The sequence below is a fragment of the Tupaia chinensis genome, unplaced genomic scaffold (assembly GCF_000334495.1).
Source record: "Tupaia chinensis unplaced genomic scaffold, TupChi_1.0 Scaffold140218_1, whole genome shotgun sequence".
Taxonomy (NCBI): Eukaryota; Metazoa; Chordata; class Mammalia; order Scandentia; family Tupaiidae; genus Tupaia; species Tupaia belangeri.
Genome location: NW_006200097.1, coordinates 1,387,239 through 1,391,729, shown reverse-complemented (window position 1 = coordinate 1,391,729; position 4,491 = coordinate 1,387,239). Strand labels below are relative to the sequence as shown.

Here is a 4,491-nt window from a genome sequence, read left to right as displayed (position 1 = left end):
TATATATATATATATATAACTAGAAATGGAAAATTATTGATGATAACATGCATGATTAAGCCACTATGCAGTATATTCTGGATGGGAAGATACATTTTGTATGCTGTGACAATGCTTAGGTGCTGAATGTAAATTAACTAATTTTAAAAAAGTTTCAGGAGAAAAAGAAAACATGAAAATTCTTTTTATCAAAATTTTTAAAAAATGCGTATTTGATGACTGCAGTAAGCTATATAGCCCCAGCTAGGTGCTACTTTATAGTATGTTCATTCTACTCACTGACGTTTATGCTTAAAGTCAGACTTGTGTTCATGTATATGTATATATCAGCTGCGCTTGCTATTGGAAATATTTAGACTAATTAAGTTCATTAGCGAATCAATTCAATGGGGGAAAAGGCATAGAAAGCAACCATGGATACCAGAGACAATGTGGGAGGAGGAGGGGACACGGCAGAGGGTGAGGGATAGGCATCAAGGATGGCAAAAAAAAAAAAAAGCAAAATATACAGGAAATAAGAAATGGAAAATTATGTGTTGATAACATGTATGTTGATGTGCTTGATTGAGTCAATATACAGTGTATTCTGGATGGGAAATCTCATTTGTATGCTGTAATGATATAGTGAATGAATGTAAATAAATAAATTTAAATAAAAAATAAAACATAAAAGAAACAGAGAAGACAAAGGAGAGTTAAAAAAAATAAATAAAAAAGACCCTTGCCATTCTTGGGACCATTTGTTTCCTAGAAGTTTTCCTGTTCTGGATCCCCCAAGGCCCACGTGTACCTCTTGTCCTGTGCCTGCAAATATACCAATGATCTCTTACAACAGCCCTGTCTTCACCCTGAGTAAGCGTGGGGAAGTCATGATTCATGCATCAGTGAGCCTGAAATACCAGGAGTCCTAAGAGAACCGAGTAAGCCCTCTGAAGGAATAGGGACGAGCATCTTGGAGGCAATGGAACCTTTCAGACACTGAGATTAAAACTGGGGGAAAATAAAGAGGCAAATTAGCTTGGGGCCAGAAGTCTGGGAACAGATCGAGGGACAGAGAGAAGAAGTTCTACCAAATTCTCCAAAAGATAAAAGCGGTGGGCAACAACAATGTAGAGGATGGTACAGAGAAGCTACATCCAGACAGAAAGACACTCACAGTCACGATGACAGAGCAGGTGCGTGTGAAATGAGGGACACCTCAACGGTAACAGAGTCAGACCTAGGAGCATGGGAAGAGGTGTCCCGGTTGCCTCTGCAGCAGGCCTGGTGTGGGAACCAAAGGTTACTTATTCATTCACTGTGCTTACACATTGGTCTTGACTGCTTAGGGACAATCCCCTCATTTCCTGACTCCTTCCTAGGAAAGGGACAGGTTATCAGGCCATGCCACCGATGGGGAACTAAGGTCCATGGGACTCAGTAGCATTTCCAAGGTCTCCCAGCTGGTAAATAGCAAAGCTGGGATTCAGTTTTGTCTTACTACTAAATTCACTTTCTTAATCCTGCTGTATGTTCAGTCTTTGTTCTTTAATAGCTAACGGTGGAGAGAGAGTTAAGTAAACCATCTCTTGGTCATGATCTGCCTTCTGAGCTAAGTAGTAAGACAACTGAGGCGGGGACGGTCTGGTGCAGGACTGTGCCTGGATTCCCATTTCTTGGCTTAGTCCTGAGATCTCAGTAAATGGTCTTGATACTGACGATAATGACAGGACTGATTAAAGTATCAGTCAGTAGCTGGGTGTCTAGAGCTGCTGCCCAGGAAGGAATAAATGAATGAACAGATGACCAAACAAATAAATCCGCAAGCTTGTCTGTCATTGAAGCTCCCTGAAATGTCATGTGTACCTTATCTTTTGTTTTGTTGCTGTTCTTTCTTTCCTTTTTCTTTTCTTTTTCTTTTTTTTTTTTTCAGATTGCTATAGGGTTCATGTGTTTGCCAGAGAAAGACAAAGAGAAAGAGAGGGAAAGTGAGAAATCACTCCCCAGATGGGGATGGCCTCACTGCAATTCTTTCTCCTCCTTCTCCTCCGTCATCCTCTTGGGATTTTCGGCACACATGCATACATGCCGGTGTGTTTTTCAAACTGCCAGTCCAGGTCTCAAACCACACAGTCAGCCATCTGGGATCCAGCACGTTAACCTTCACAGAAATAAAGGCAGGCCCTCTACTCCTTCTTCTTTTTAATAGATTAATTCATTTATTTCTTCTATGAACGAGAGAGAGAGAATCCCCAACAGGGTCTTGATACTAAAACCCACCCCACTTCAGCCAGCCCTGTGTGCCCAGCATACTCAGGGAGGTCTCTGGATGCAAACCCAGAAGCTTCCCGTGGGGTCGGCCTCACGGAGTCACATTTTACCGCTGTGCCACTGTCTGGCTCCCAAGCCTACTTCTTAAACTCCAGTTCATCTGCAGAGAACAAATTTATGACAAACTTATCTCTGATTAGCTGTGACTGCATTTATTGTGTCACTGATTGGTTAGGATCATTAAGAGGAAAGGCATATATGCACACACAGACATGCCAATCTTAGCTGCTTCTTTTTTGAGAGACTTTTGCTATAGAGCACACGTGCTCGCCAGAGAGACAGAGAGAGACAGAGAGATAGAAAGAAAGAAATCACCCCCCTGGCAGGGATGGCCATCCTGCAATCCCTTCTCTATTCTCCCCCAGGGATTATGGGCATGCGTGCACACACATCTGGGGTGGGTTTCAAGCCCCCGGGTCTGTGACTCAAACTGCAGCAGACCACGTGGGATTCCAGCACCTTAACCACTACACCACCAGCTTCTTCATTCTTTAACAGCTAGTCTGATGCTCTGGGGTGAAGGAGGACAGAGGAGCCGAATGTACCCAATACTGACAGCACCAGCAACAGCAAAGCTGGTCCACGAGCTGCCTAGGCATGGAACAGCAGCCTGAGCGCCCTGTCAATACCTACCTGTCACCTCATCGGAAACTGGGAAAGCCGCTAGCCTGTCTCCACGCACCATATACATAGGCTTTCTCTAAAGCCAACAGAAAAATCTACCCTTCCTTGCAAACATCATCAAAGAAGGGGGCCGGGCAGCTTTTAGACTCCTTTCCATACAAACAATTATAACTCTATCAGGAGATGGAGAGTTTACCACCCCTTTTCTTAAGCATAAAAGAGACAACATCTGCTCTTCAGTGCTATGTAAAAAATGTCATTTGAGGTTAATCAATCTGCCCTCAGGCAAAATAATTTCCATTTCTTCAGTTCTGCCCACCCCACTCCCCACCCCGTGAATGCAGCTAGGGTTTAGTGACACACTGGAGCTTTGTCAGCTCAGCCACTTACTGGCTTTGTCACTGCGGCAGACCAGCGACCCTTGGGGCCTCTGCCTCTTCTATCAGAGGAAAAGGATTGACTGTGCAGGAATGGGAAGGGAAAGGAAATCTTAAAGGTACCTGTGATTTTCATATCATACACATTCAAACAATACTGCGATGAAGTAGACTTTGCCCTTAAAGTCCCAGGGTCTTCCATTTCTAAATGAAAATGCTTGATGAAATACCTTGTTTACCTTTACAGGCAAACTTATCCATGAAAAGGGTCTCTTCACTTTCCCACCGCAATGGTGGTTTGAGGGGCCTCACAGAGCCTAAAAGGGCACTGAGCCTTGTTGATGAAAGTGTATAAAACCGTACCTGTGTCTCTAGGTGTGATGGAAACGCCTGGAAGGCCACACATACACACACAAACTGTAAAGAATGGTTACCTGAAAGAAGTGGGCTATTTTCTTCATACTTCTGAAAAGCTCAAAGTAATTTTTTACCATAAGCACATTACTTTTTTTTTTTGGAGAGATTTTCACTGTAGGGTGCGTGCGCTCACCAGACAGACAGAGAGAGACATAGAGACAGAAAGCGAGAAATCACCCCCCAGGGGGGATGGTCACGCCGCAATCCCTTCTCCTCCATTCTCCTCTTGGGATCTTGGGCACGCACGCACATGCGCCCGGCGTGAGTTTTAAGCCACCGGGTCCAGGACACGAACCGCGGTCGACTACGTGGGAATCCAGCGACATAGCCATTACACTAACTGCTGGTTCCCAGCACATTACTTTTATAATCATAAAATACCTAAATATTATAAGTAACCACCACCACAATGGAAAGATGAGTTGAAAATTGTCTGTAGGTCTAGATGTGGGGCTGCCATGCCGTAAGAGGAACAGGGTTGCACGGCTTTCAATGTCACTGCCCTCACTCAATACGTATGTGCTAAGTGCTCAACGGTCAATGTTCACTAATCATGTACCGACCATTGGCCTTATGCTAGACTAAGGGTTGGCCACCTACGGCCCATGGGCCAAATCTAGCCTGCCACCTGTTTTCAGAAATAACATTTTCTTGGAAGACAGCCACATTCCATCTATATATTGTTCGTGGCTGTTTTTGCATCCAAACAACAAAGTTGAATCATTGTAAGAGAGACAATACAGACCACCCAGACTACAAAAAT

The 4,491-nt window shown here is 44.0% G+C and overlaps 1 protein-coding gene across 1 annotated transcript in view; it reads right to left on the bottom strand.

Moving 5' to 3' along the window:
• ENDOD1 (endonuclease domain containing 1) overlaps positions 1–4,491 on the bottom strand; it is a 40,645-nt gene that overhangs the window by 21,758 nt on the left and 14,396 nt on the right. The window lies entirely within an intron of this gene.